Source organism: Pipra filicauda, unplaced genomic scaffold, assembly GCF_003945595.2.
Source record: "Pipra filicauda isolate LSUMZ 115617 unplaced genomic scaffold, ASM394559v2 scaffold253_size2546935_pilon, whole genome shotgun sequence".
Lineage (NCBI taxonomy): Eukaryota > Metazoa > Chordata > Aves > Passeriformes > Pipridae > Pipra > Pipra filicauda.
The window spans coordinates 2,458,512-2,473,387 of NW_024104369.1; the positions used below are offsets into that span (position 1 = coordinate 2,458,512).

Consider the following 14,876-nt stretch of genomic DNA (forward strand, 5'->3'; position numbering starts at 1 on the left):
CTATCCTCCAAGATGGTTGACTTAAATCAACTGTGAAGCAAAATCTTATGCAAACCTTTTAGCCTTTTCCATCTCAATATCACAAAATCCTGGCCTTAAAAATGCATTCTTGCTGTGTTCTTGTGTATATCTCAGCACTGCTTTAAGAGTGGTGTTACTTTCACCTGCTGATGCATCTCTTTGTATCCCCATTAGCATCAATTTTTACAGTCATAAATGTACCTTCTTTGCCTCTTCAAATAGAGGCAAGATCTTGGTCTTTCCTCTCCACTTACCTGTCAGGGTTCATTAATATTGGTAACTTTAAAAATTTTTAACTCCTATACTGTTTCTAATGTTTTTGAGCAGTTCCTGCAAATCTATTCATTGTTTTTTTAATATCTTTTTTAAAATTCACCTTTGTCATTATGTGTATAGAATTTTCAGTTGCCATGTAAAAATAACTGTTATGAGATAAGTGGTAGGTCTTTGTTCTCTCTGCAGCCCTAGGTCTTTGCATCCATCTTTGTTTCCTGCTTGACATTTAAGATATTTAGCTTCTAAAGTGATATATCAGGTTATATATAGCTTTTAAGGCTGTTAATGCTGTCATTATTGTGGTATGATAATTTAAAGCATCGGCAAGGTTTGTGGGGAAATTAGCATTTTTTAATTAGATTAACTTCTACAGTTAGAGAAGTAGGCAGGCTTTTGTGTCTATGACCCCTTTCTTATGTCCTCAAAGGGTTTGAGTTTCCTACTCATCTCAGCTTGTCTACTTCAAGATCCTGCTGTTCTCTGCAAACTTTGCCTGTGTCATTGCTTGACACACTAAATGTCACAAGGTTCACACTTGTTGATCTGGGTCTGTTCCTGTGTGATTATGATCTTAAAGTAATTTTTTAGTTGTTTGCAACTACAGAAAATAAGAAGAAGATCAGCATGGAGCATGTACCAATTTGCTGTTATAAGTATGTAACAAGCTAAATATGACAGCTTTTCAGGAATTCTCACAGTACTGGAGATAATAAGAAAACTGCAGGATACACACTGCAGTTGTGAACTCATTGCCATTGTAAATGACATGGAATATGTTTTCTGAATGTAAATGGGGTCACTCCTGTCTCTAAATCCAAGACATCCAGGGCAGTGAGAATGTCTTTTGCTCTGAAAAAGTAGAGCAGTTGGCACTGGCAGATACTTCTTGAAATCTTAAATGGCTGAAGTCTGCATTTACAATCCTGTATCCAGAGAATTATGTACGTGCTACCAACAGTGGACTTGGGGCAGGAGAGAATTCCAGGTAGGCAGCTAGACTAGTGGTAGGGTCACTGAAATCCACCCACCCTGGAAGATGGAAAGAAAGGGCCAAGAACCTTGACTTCTTGTTCTTCAGTCACAAAACTGGTGAGTTCCCCTATGAGCTTAGAGCTGTTGATCTGGTAAAAGTCTGTTAACTGCAAATGACAGCTGGTGCTGTCAGCTTGCACCTTTGCTGTGACCTGGAAGGTCAGAACAGACACACTGGCTACACTCTTTCTAAATATCTGACAAGCCTAGTATTATCTCAACTCAATAAAGCAGTAACAAACATGGTCCTCATGTTCCTAAAAGGAAAAATATTTTGATGGAAACAATATTATCCTCACTGCTTTAAGATCCTAGGCCAAAGGGACAAATCTAGCTGAGAAATCACAATCATTGCAGGGATGCCAAAAATCCCACTGAGTTGGTAATTGCTTCTTTTCTGCAACACCGGAAACTGTCAAATGATGCAACTTTGTATCAGGTGATATCAGCGGTCCCTACAAGTTTTGCCTGTGCCATAAATCCGTGAGCCTTATTCAAAGTACTTGAATGTAATCCTCGTTGAAAGTCTAATTTACTTTTTTAAGCTGTTCACTGGAAAATATGTCGAATAGTGATTTTAAAAGGAAAAAAAAATTTCTCCCCTGCAAGTGCACCAATGCAGGAGGCTGCAGTCTTTAGGGACCATAGCCTGACATCCTCAACCCATGGCTATTGTACTGCTGTCAGAATGATAAGTGTGTCTACTTAATATTGTGAACAAAACTAACTGAAACATGAGGTTCTGCAGCTGGTAGGTATCAAGCAGTTTAATTAAAAAAAAAATTCTTGATGGCTTCTGAAGTGCTGAAGTCTTGAAAGATATTTGGGCTATAAAAATGCTCTAATAAAAGTCTTCATTTAGTTCTGATCCCTTTTAGGTAGAACTTTAGATAAAACAGTCACTCAATAGCTGCTTCTATAAAAGACCTTCCAGACTTGAGCATGTTGCAAAAATGTTGATCCTTGCACAGTTTCAGAGCATGTGACTACTACACTTAACCCTTTAAGTTCTTGGAAAGTTAGATCGAAAACATGGTGTCTTTGAACACCGGTTGAAAACAGTGCAATCGAATTATGAAGTTATGGATTTAAACCAGTGCATCCTAGAGCTGTCCACTGATTTGCTAATATGAATGTGGTTATTTAAATACTGCTATCCATCTTCTTCCTAAATGGAAGAAATGACAATCAGCATTCCTTAGAAAGCACATTTCTGAATTTGAGCGGCTTACTTTCATAGAGTAGAATCATAGAAAGGCTTGGGTTGGAAGGGATCTTAAAAATCATCCAATTCAAAGCCCCCTGCTATGGGCACCCATTTGGACCAGGTTGCTTAAAGCCCCTTCCAACCTGAACTTGACTACTTCCACAACTTCACTGGGCAGCTTGTTCCAGTGCCTCACTACCCTCTGACTAAAGAATTTCTTCCTAATGGCGAATCTAAATTTCCCCTCTTTTAGTTTAAAACAGTTTCCACTTCTTCTAAGTCCCTTTTAAATACTGGAAGGCCACAACAAGGTCTTCATGAAGTCTTCTCCAGGCTCTCACCCTGTCTTCATAGGAGAGGTGCTTCAGCCCTCTGATCATCTTTGTGGCCCTCCTGGGGACCTGCTCCAACAGGTCCATGTTTCTCTTGTGCTGAGGACCCCAGAGCTAGTTAGAGCACTCCAGGTGGGCTCTCATGATGGTAGAGGGGCAGAATCACCTCCCTTGACATGCTGGCCGCTCCTCTTTTGATGCAGTTGGCTTTCTGGGCTGTAATCACATACCATTGGCTCATGTACTTTCTGAAGCTTTAGAATGTTACAATGACATAGGAAGAAGTTTTCTGTAAAAGTACAGTGGTTTGGGTTTTAATGTTATGAAAATGCGTATTCATGGTAGGAAAATCATTTTGGATACTACAATATATGAAAATATTTTTCATTTAATTTCTTTAATGCTGACTTACAGGCAAGTGAAATCATGACCATGTTTTTTAGGGTATGAGAAGGGAAATCGCCTGTAAAATACTTTTACTTTATTAATGTAGGCTGCTGTCAGGCAACATATTGGGGGGAAATGTGTAGTGTTCTGCTGGTAGAGAAGACTCAGGACAAGCAATAAAATTCCCATTGCTGTGCTGATGTTATCCGTGATGCTAGTAGACAAATGAAAAAATAAATAAAAATTATTTTCAAGTTCTGCTGAATACACATTACTAAAGGAGAATCAGTTTCTAGGCTTTAAATGTTATTTGAAACAGTGACAAGTTACCATATAACCTGTAATTCAGTGTTGTGGTTTTTATTCTAAATAGTACATTGAAAATGTCTTGTGTTTTAAGTCAGAATGCTTCATAAACTAACTGCTATAAAATTTACGTTACTGCTTAACTCTGTATCTGTTATATTTTTACATCTGCCTCTGCTCAAATTAATATAGTTGTGTTTATGGTAGACAGGAACAAATGTAAAAATTGTAACAATGAAAAATTCATCTTTCTGTGGAAGATGAAAACTAAAGAGCTTGTCTGCTCCACTATGGAAGTTGAGAAAACAAGGAATGAGGCAAATGTTGCTGGTTTAGCAACAGTGGTGCTTTATAAAGCTCTTTTGATGACAAGTCCAGTCTGCTTCCTTCTGACTGGATTTTTTTTCTTGTTTCAACCGCACTGACTCAGTAAACTTTTTTGGTTTACTGTGGTATAAGGAGGACTAGAATAACCAAGTAGTTGGAGAGAAAAAATACTAGCTATCATGCTTGCTTCAAATATATCTTAATTTTATTTATTTTAAAACTTTTTGCTGGTCAACAGCCAAGTGAAATTTATAAGCTGGAAAATAATACTTTGGGAAAAGGTGTGCTTAGTGACCAAGCAAGAGAAAAAGGAATGGAGTAAGGAGTCAGTTAATTATAAACGAAAAGGTACCTTTGTTTCTTCTGTTTATGTCTTGCAATTTCTAACCACACCAAGCATAGTTTTGCATAGTTCCGAGTTACTAATCTGCATGGATCACATTGCAATGTCTGAGGTGTCATGGAAACTGGCTGGAGCAAAGCTGGCTTACGAAGCACATACAAGACAGCACAGGCAGTCTCTTTTCTTCAAGTATCTGCCTTCTAAGTGTTTGTTTTTTAAACAAGGTAATGACCAGTTTGCTTTTTCAAATATAACTTACTTAGTTTTATTTGAAAAACACGATGCTCTGCTGGCATTTTGAATGATGGCTGTATGAAGCATTACATTATTAATTATTTGCTTTGATCATTCACATCATCTAACGCAACAGTAGTCACGAGATTCTTTTGCCACTTGGCTATACACCTCTCAGTACACTAGTTTGCCTGCCAAAGCTAATATTTCTTTGATTTTGGTAGTTAACTATCAGTTTTGAGAAAGGTTGTGAAAGGAGAAAGAAACCCCGTATGTTTACTACAGGGGGGTATTTTTGTTTGCATACAGTAGCTCTTCTAATGCATAGTTCCTTTCAGTGTTGTTTTCTGAAAGGAAGAGTGCTTTCCTTTGAGATATCACCCTGGAAGGGGTTAATTTTATCTTGGAAAAATGCAGGTTATGTAAGATGTAGCAAGACTGTATCATTAAAAATGAGGTTGTTTTCAAGAGCTGTTTTGCTAAAATTCAGTAGGAAGGGGTATGCTGTTCTATACCTCATAGTATGTGTAAAGAGAATTTACTGTTACTCTGTGCCTGCTTTTAGGAACTTGGCCCTGCTCAAGCAGGTACTTTTTAAGAATCAGAAAAATAGCAAACTGTACATGGCGTCCTTCAAATTGACATGACAGGGTAAGAGTGCCAGAAGTAAGAGTGAAGGGTGGCACTAGCAGCCCTACATTGACAAGCTAGGAGTCACTGCATGAAGTTGGGGATGAGATTGCTAGGGTGCAGAAATCAGAACAGCTTCCCACAGGCCTGCCCTTCAGTTATAGGTTGCAGATCAAGAGATGGATGGAGAAAGCAGATATCATCTTACCTTTCAAATAAATTTTGTCTATTTTCATTTATTTCACTGACTTTTATTTCAAAACATAGTTGCATTTCTTTGTTGAAAATGCCATTTATGAATGAGTAGGATTTTCATATTTGCACAGTTCAGGAACCCAAAATGTGTCATTCTTCCTGGCAGGCTATAGAAATCCATCAGGCCCCAGTATTTGGAACCAAAGAGTTACCATGACACTACTTGAAGATGGTTTAGCTGTGACTGTGATATATCTAGAGAAAGCAAGACATTTGGGGCCAGGGTGTGGAAATTTATTTGATTAAGTTATATTTGGTCTGGAAAGAAATATGTAGAATTTATACTTAAGATTATCCTAGCCCAGTGTTACTGATAGTAACTTCAGATTAATTATTACACTATTTTCTCTTAGGTGTGCATTTTTAACTCTCTAGAACTTCTGTAATGGCAGAGTTCCACTGGAAGTTTGCAATTTGAATTTGAATTCAAATTAGAGGACTTGACATGGGTAAGGTTTATAGATCTTACCAAAGAAGTGACCACTAATCATCTATTTCCAAACCTGAAAGCCAGTGCTGAGGCATTTAGAGCTGCTGCTGTAGCTCATAAATTGCAAACCATGGCATGTGAACCATGCTGTTTGTAAGAGCTGGAGTAGAGCATGCATGGTCCACTGAACACGTTTTATAAATCCTAGACTTCAGATCTTTTTTGGCACTAGACTGCAAAAGAGTTTCAGCAAAACCCTCTTTTACTCAACTGCTATGGAAGTTATTGCATTTTTGGTGTACTTGGAAAAAGAGGAGCTCTTGCATTTCATTGCAAGGTACAGGATTCCAAACTTTAGAATAAGAATTGAGTGCAAGGTGCCCCTTTTTTGTTCAATGAAATTGAACAGTCTGTTCCTGTAATTGTTTTGATTCATATCTGATTCATCCAACTGTGATACAGGATACTGAACAGCAGATTAAGTTCAATACCTAACAAAATAATTTAGTTGTATAAGGTGGAAATTATTTGAATTTCAAATCGTAGGCTTAGTCTGATATGCAATATATGGCTCGTTTTGGGTTGTTGTGGGCGTTTGGGGGTTTTTTTGTTTGTTTTTAAATTCCGTGCAAGATCTGTATTTCAATGCATGTAACCTTTATAAAAGTACTCAAGTTTAAATGCACATAGAGTAGAATAAACCAGGATTTTACCCTTATTTACAGATGGTCAGCAGATTCTTGATTCTGTTTCCTTACATTAGAGAAAAGAGAGCTCTTGCTTACCTTGACTCCCCATGGGAGGCCTTGGGTAGAAGAGACTGCTAAGCATTTGCATACACCCACTGTTGTTTCAAGGAAAGGTGAATTTGGATTCTCTTGAAGAAGTCCTGTCTCTTACAAGAGGGGTACTGGAATGTATTGTCTCATTTGGAGCTCTTCTTACTAAGGAGTGACAAGAGAGGTCTAAGTTCTGGCTCTTGGGTGATCTATAATGCCTTCCATGGTGGCAAAAAGGCACTTCCTTAATAGTATGTTTGAGCAGAAATTCAGCAATGTTGCTCTGACATCTATTCAGTAATCCTGTAAGAAGAGAGTATGGGATGGAATATAATTCAGTTACCTAAATATGTCAAGTTAGAATTAGGAAATTCCAAATTCCACTATGGAGGATTGAAGCTTCCCTCCCTCCCCCCATCAACCTTGAAGAAGTGATTAACTGAGGCTGCCTTGGAGACTGCTTGCTGCTATTGTCTCCTGCAGAAACAACACTTTGCTGCTAACTGGTTTAACTGTATCATGTCCTTGAATGTGTTTTCCTCTAACCACCTTCCTGGATTTCAGAACTGTTCCATAGTGTATATAACAACAAACCACAAAAATGTGACAGTAGTACTATTTTTCTGCCAGTTTTTGTTCTTTCTATCTGTCAGAGGTTTGGTTTTTATTTTTTCCCTTAGTGCTACTGCAGAAAAAATGCCTGCCTTTTGTTTATGTCTTCCTGCACTGGCATCGTGACATCATCAGTGATATCGCCAGGGGAAAAAAAATGCATAGCTTTAGCTAAACCAGCTGTTCGTTAGCAACCCATCTAGTCTGCTTTCGTTTCTTCTCATTAATGTGTACACAGCAGTGCTTTCTGCTTAAGAGACGTAGAAGGTTCTCAGCCACGAACAATCTGCTCGGTCCGTGTCGTTGGGTAGATGAAAATGGTGGCACTGAAAAATACAGTCATTCTTGATAACAGAATTTTTTATTAAAAAACGTGAATGTGAGAGTCTAGAAGATATTCATTACTGTATTTAGTTGTGGGTAATTCTGAATCCTTTACTAACCATCTGGTATAATTCAGTGTAATCACAGACACTGCATATCAACTGTTACAAAACCTTAATAATACAAGATGAGCAAGATGCCAAGAACAATAAAGAAATGAGTTTTGTCATTGATTTGCATGATGACACGGTAAGGCGAATGAAACTGTATTAGTCATGCTTGTCCCTTCTTCCATGCAGATCAGTAGCAAAACTTCCACTCACTTCCATAGGACCAGAATAATGCCAACCATGAGCTACGAGCTGTCATTTATTGTAATGAGAGAGATCTTAAATAGAATAAGGAGGTATTTCATTTGTGGAATGTTAATGAGAAAACAGGTTTTTTTGCTATCTTATGTTATCAAAATCCTATGAATTATTCTAGAGATAATTGACTATAGAATAGCAGCATCTTTGCAGTGTTAAAATTATGGATAATTGCGTGTTCACTACCAGTTTTCAGGGTGGAGAAGAGATGTTCATTTATCATCACTAGATCACTAGATGGTTTGTTGAGAGCTTTAAATTAGAATATTTGGCAAATTCACTCTGCAGAAGGAGTTAAGCTATCTCCAAATATTCCAACATGGATCCCTCATACTGATAATGCATCAGTGAAAAAAGATCAATAATATTTACCATTTTCTATAAAGGCTTTTGTAATTTGAATGTAGATATTCACTTATTCTAATGTGAAATGCTTAGGTAAATATTAAGTTTTTAAGTAATATAAAATGTTATTCAAATTTATATTTTTTTAAAAATAAACAGCAAACCCCAACCAACCAAACACGCGCACACAAAAAAATCCCGCCCTGAGTATCAGCAACTATTACCAAGAAGAGATTAGACTTCATTGTATTACATAATTTGTCATTCGGATTTGAGACTAATCCTCGCTCAAATGGCCAATTCTCATTCACCTGAGTAGGCTCACTGAAGCCAGCAAAACTCATTTTACGACCAAAGATTACAGGATAATGCCCTTGACTGATGAGACAAATTCAAATCAAGGGGCTGCTTTTTAGGTACAATTTTTCATTCGGAAGCTCATCCTCTCCATAAGGGATAAACACTGGCAGATTAAGTGTTGGCAAAATATTACCTCTCCAGAATATTAATTTCAGTGTGCACTGTGTGCGGAGCGATGCAGACAATGCATGGTTTGTGCCACTCCCCATAAGAAAAAATTACTTCTAACAGATCTCTTGAATTTCTACTTGGACCAGTGTTACAAGTGGGAGTGTTAATAATAATAATAATTGGGAAAAAAAAAGTTGAGGGGATTTCCATAACAACTGCTGTCTTAATGAGCTAAAGAAGCCTTAGAATTTGTTATTCCTTCCTCATAGTAGACCTCAGCTGATAAAAATATCTGTAGCCGGTGAAATCAGTGGCATGCCTGGCTTTCTCAGACAAAACTCCCATGTGATCACACAGGCAGCCTCAGTGAGCCTGAAGCTGCTCAGCAAGCAGTAGGTAATGAGTCTTTGTGCAGAGCGAAGCTCTTGTGGCTGAACAATAAAGCATATGGTACCAGCAATAAAACACAGTGCTGGGAGATTTAAGAAGATTCCGCTGGAAGTAGGAAGACAGTGAATATGTCAAACGTTATAAAATGACGATCAATCTGGTTTGGTTCCTAATTAATAAAAACAGTGCATGGATTGGAAAAACAACAATTTGAACAGGTCAGTTTTTTTTATAGATTCTTCACACACTTCAGTATTTTAAATATAAGTGGGGGTTTTGCTATTTCCTTATTATTACTAAAGTCAGCGTTTTTTGCATTTTGTAAGGTGGGATTGGAAGGATTCACATCAATGTGATACCAGGCTAAATAAATTGTGTAAGTTCTGTGATCAAACTTATTGTAAAAATGTTTCTACCATTATTCCTATGCAATTCAAACTTCAATTGTGCATGAAAAATGGGGTAGCAAGTAAAATTAAATTTATGCTAGATGGATCATTTACCAATAACATAAAATATTTAGTAACAACAATCTATTATTCTGCTATGTATTTGAGACTAATTCTTTCTCAGTTGGAGATCTGTAGCGTCTGTGTTTGGTTAAAAATAATGTAACATTAGAGCATATCTAACAGTGCACTTATGTTTTTTTCCTACACATTCTTCTTGGGTAATTTTGAAAGTGGTGTTTTGTCTTATTTTTAATGCAATTATATACACATAGGAGTGATACATTATAACCCTCTGCCTGCATTTCACTCTAATATTAATGCAATACATGTTATTTTTCAAGCAAGTATTTATTTCTCATAGTAGTTCTTAGTTAATTATACATTAATTATTTTTTGAAAACTGCTCCCAGAGATTTCTGTGGCCTATGTTTGTCTTACAGAGGATAGACAAGCAATTTTTCTGTTGTGTCACATCACGTAGAAATTAACCAGGTAAAAGTTTTAATCTTGAAATCTCTTTACAGTACTGGTTTGTGGGCTTTTTTTCCCCTTTTCTGAATACTGGAGATCGTGAATTAGATATGTTGGCAATGCCTGAAAGAAAGAGATGTGCTGATTTTGGGGGAGTATTTCAGCAGAAAGGAGATGGAGCCCTTGAAAAGCAGTTGGGGAAATACAGAAATAAAACCCACAACGTTGAGAACAGAATCTTCTTTTATGTGCACTTATGATTTCAATGGGGAAATGTTCCTTATAGGTACCACGTTGATTTCGCTGCCGTGTCCCTGTGGGGAGCGCAGGGCCCAGCGCTGCCGGGGCTGCGGGCGGAGAGATGCGTTCGCGTTGTGTTCGTACCGGTTCGCTATTGTGTGTCCGCTGAAAGGAGCCGTGCACAACCCGACCCTCGCCGCCCCCGAGCTCCCTGCCCCTTGGAAATGAAGAGAGGAAAAAGGGAAAAGGAAGCCCGGGCTCTGGCCGCAGAGCCGGGGGAGGGGGGAATGGGTCTCCTTGGAAACCGCCGCGGTGGGCGGGCGGGCTCTCGCCCGGGTCGGGGTGGGGGTCGCGGGCGGCGCCGCTCGTCTCTGGCCCCAGCTCCGGCCCTGGTTCGGCCGCGGCTGCGGCCCCGGCGGGGCCCGGGGCGAGGAGAGCGGGGGACGCGGCCGCCCGTGCCCGGCGTGCTGTGCCCCGAGCGCTGTGCCCGGCGTGCCCCGCGGCGGGGGCGGGGCAGTGCCATGCAGATGAGGGGGCGGTGCCGGCGCTCGGCGGGGCAGCGGCCGGGGCAGGTACGGGGGGCGCGGGGCCGGCGGTGCCCCCGCTTTGTCCCGCGGCGGGCGCGGGGAGCGATCGCGGAGCGCCGCGGGCGGTCCGGACCTGCCTCCGCGGGGAGCGGGGCGGGACGGGGGCTCCCCGTGCGGGACCCGGGGTCTGGCTCTGCCTCGGCAACAGCAGCGCAGCCCACGCGGTCTCGGATTAGGAATCCATTATGCATAATTTTATAGTTGTAAATATTACTGAAAACTAATTTAAATTGCTTTGCAATCCCTGTTTTAAAACAGTTCTCCTGTGAAAGGTAATTCTGCGTTAAAAAGCAAATAGAGCTTGGCGTCTCAGAAAACAGGCCTGTTCGTGTTTTAGACAATAGATCAGAAAGGATGTGTAAAAGTGCTTTTTCATCATACTAAGGTGCAACTATTCATTTGTTTCACAGGGAACCCTGGTAAAATCACAGTAACACTGCGGTTTGTACCATCAGATTGGATGAGATACACTGAATGTGTCACTCTATGCTAATTTAAATGTAGAAAATATAACAATATATATAGTCACGGAATTATCGCGTAATTACTATATTTGTTTAAAATTAATTAAGTGGATTTTAAATTTCAATTTATGAGGCAGTTAGGTGCTTAAAGTACATACAGAGATAAAATTAACAGTGTGCTTTAAAATAACAATAGGAACATCCCAATAGAAGAGCATTCCCACTGTTAAAATGGAGTCACAACTTTGAAATACACCTGTCTTGTTCATTTAGGCAGACAGAAAACAAAACACCAGACGTTTTTCTGTGGATCAGGCATTTCATGTTCTAAAGCATTGCCAGTATTAAGTTATTTAAGGAAGTTTAAGGAAAAAATCCTGAAACAAAAAGGTGTTTTGTGCTGCTGCCAAGTTATGGTAATTTTGAGATACACTTTTTTCCCCATCTATAGTCAAACTGAGGTGTATGTTTATGTAAACATTTTGTGCTGTAATTTGAATGGTGGCTGTTGAGCCCCTTTAAGGATCATAAATAGAACCCAGTGTTTCTGTAAGTATCTGGCATTTTGGAGACAGAGACGTGATTATGATCTCCCATATTACCAAAGTGTAGTGTTATTTATACTAATTTACTTCTATATCTGAGGACCCCAAGTCTGGTGTGTAGTGTTTTGGTTTGAGAATGTGCAATGTTTACCATATATGTTAGATGTTTAATCTCATTTGTTTATTGGAAAGAGGAATTTGCATTTGTTGAAAAAGTTGTTGCTGTGGACAGATGCAATAGTTGACTAAAGTTTAAGTTCAATATTAATTGAAGACATGTTAGTCATGGTTTAGAGTACACAATGGCAAATGTTTGGAAATTCATTCCAAAACTTAAATATTTTCTCTGAAATAGCAACAGATGATTGTGTCATTTAAAACTCTTACTTGCTCTAAAGGGTACTTGTAGTAACTGAACCTTGAATTTGAGTTGTTTTCCCTTTCAACAAGCAGGTAGAAGGTCAGGCTGAAGCAAGGCAGGTATAATCTATTGCAAGATAAATTTACATGTAGTCTGTCAGTATCTCTCTTTGTTCTTGCTCTGAACCAGTTATGATGCTGAGAAAATCTGGATTATAGATGTGCCATTCCTTCAGTAAAACATCACCAAATACCATCACATCCTTAAAACGCTGATGTCATTCCAAGTCCTACCAGTGAGTTTTGATCACTGTTGCTTCATTTTTCTTTTGTAGTTTTTTTTTACCCAGAAAAAAGGGACTCAATATAGATAATTCACACTTTTCATCCGTTCTGCAGACGGGTAGATGGGTCTGCGTTGTGTCCGTGCTGTGGCAGCGGTTCCGGTGTTGGTACCTCAGGCAGCTGGCCCAGGCCCATACACTGTGTGAGGGGGCAGGAGCTGCTGGGGTGACTCCACAAGTGCTGTCCCATGACTACAGGATCTGTGGAAGGGCTGATAGGCCAGCTCCAGGCCCTACAGTTCCCTGCTGGGCATCACAGCTGGGGCAAGGAGGCTTTCATTTCAAACACATCTCCTTGGGCTGCCTGAAAGTGGGAGTCGGGACTCCTCCAGTGTCTGTGGGCATCTCCCACCAGAGGAGCAGCTGGTCCTTCTGGGAAGATGAAATAGGCTGACACTGCAATGGCTTCAGGAGGAGGTTGGGTTTTTCTGAATAGGGATCTGAGTTTGATAATGAACTTCTCGGTGATTTAAAGTCTGTTCTTTGTTATAATTGAACGAAGTCTGCTCTTAATATATTATGAATATGTTAAAAAAGGAAGCTGGATTGCAAATGTTTTTGTATTTCTTAAGTGATAGCAATCGCTAGTAAGTGCTATTTGTGTAGGGGTGAAAGGGTAAACAAAAAAATGTTGAAAGCCACAAAATGTGTTTAATTGTTTTTAGTGTGGACAACAAATGATAGCACTGCTTACTTCCAACATGAATCTGTGACAGCTATTCTCAATCAAACATTTTTGTCTTTCAAGTATTCTATTATGGGGGTGGGAGGGAAACCCCATGACTCTGGGGGGACTTGGAGTCCTTGCAGGGCTGCCATTGTTTTGCTCTCTTCCAGTACCTGAGTCTTTTTTGAACCATTCAGTTTCAGAGTAGCTCAAGGTTTAACTTTGTAGCTTTCAATTAAGTAGCTCACTTGTTTACTATTGTGCCCTCCTCACCTGCTCTTACTTATAAACAAACATCTTTTAACAATGAAATGAAAAAGCGAAAATTGCAGAGTATTAACATTCTCATCTCAGCTCCCCTGGAAAAGGCAGAATGATCAGAGATTTGATAAATCAAAATATATGAACCACCTCAGGTTGAAAGCATAAGCCCCGTACCTTCACAGCAGTGCTTTTCAGGAGAGTGTAGGGCAGATAATTAATTTTGTTCCAGCAGAGTCCCCTGGCTGAAGCGTCGTTGGGTGGTCATAAGGTGCTTACAAGTCAGGCAATGCAATGGGAATGGGCTGGCTGCTCAATTTGTATTCATCACTGTCTTAATGACAAGAGGGCCTTGGGAATCGGATGGGTATATACTTACCTGCAGCTCTTCTGTCAGCCTTCTGGAGAAGTTTTCAGCTTTGAATTATGAAGTGAACTGAAAGGGATTTTTAGACGTGTTTATTATGATACCAAGTCACTACAGCCAAAACCTCCTGATTTCCTTTAGCATTAAAAAAGAAGTGAAAGGAGTCAATATTCAATTTTAACACAGCTGGGAATGTAATTTTAGGTCAGCCTTCTAGTAAGTGGTCTGTCACGTTAACGCGATACACCCTGCCTTTGTGTGGCTCTGTGTTGATTACACACATGTACACATGCACAGTTGAATGACCTCTGGGTAATTTTGGATGGCCAAAAATCTGAAGTTATTGTTGGAAAGATTGCCTGTGATTGAATATGTGCTTTAAAAATCCTCTTTGAGGTTTTCAGTTATTGAAATTTCTGAGAAGATGACTGACTTACAGAGAAACGTTTTAGTTCATCGAATATGCTTATTTTATCTGCCTTCATAAAAAACATCTCATTCTATGATGCTGTGGTTACTAAATTTGGGACTTTGCTATCTTAGGGCAGCTGATCTTTTTGACTGATTTCTTAAGGACATCAGGTGTATGCAATTATGCTTTCTCTGTGCCTGTCATATTGCTCAATATGTCTACCGTATTTTCCTTATTAGTTGTTTTAACTGGATACCTCATATCAGCTGAGCTCGGAAGAGGACAGTCGATCTTCCTCGAGTGTTGTGCAAATGGGTGGTGAGACGGAAAAGAGAGACTGTTCACACCAGAGAAAAACAATTTGCACTATGACTAAGTCCCTGATTATCAAAGTAACCACAGAGAGGAAAGCTTAAACACCACGACCCTGGGGAGGAGCATCAGTGAAGCAGCCCTTGTACTGTGCCTTGGGTAATCCAACCAGAAGAGGCAAATTAGTAAATAATCAAGTTCCAGTAGTTTCCCACATTTTTTCTTTCTTTCTTTTTTTTTTTTTTTTTTTTTGGTAAACTTGAAATTATATTCTACTGATATTTTTAGCTAATAACTGAGGAGCTTATTTTTACCTTGTGCTGTT

At 39.4% G+C, this 14,876-nt stretch overlaps 1 protein-coding gene across 4 annotated transcripts in view; it reads left to right on the top strand.

Annotated features, from left to right (window-relative positions):
• CSRNP3 (cysteine and serine rich nuclear protein 3) overlaps positions 1-14,876 on the top strand; it is a 76,441-nt gene that overhangs the window by 19,521 nt on the left and 42,044 nt on the right. Inside the window, exon 1 of one of the 4 annotated variants that reach the window (XM_027733750.2) lies at positions 9,063-9,287. The exons of 2 other annotated variants lie outside the window; for them this stretch is intronic. The gene's annotated coding sequence lies outside the window, so the exon portion shown is untranslated. Of the gene's footprint in view, positions 1-9,062; positions 9,288-10,682; positions 10,805-14,876 lie in introns of those variants that run through there. One more of the 4 variants, XM_039382093.1, reaches the window with a different exon arrangement.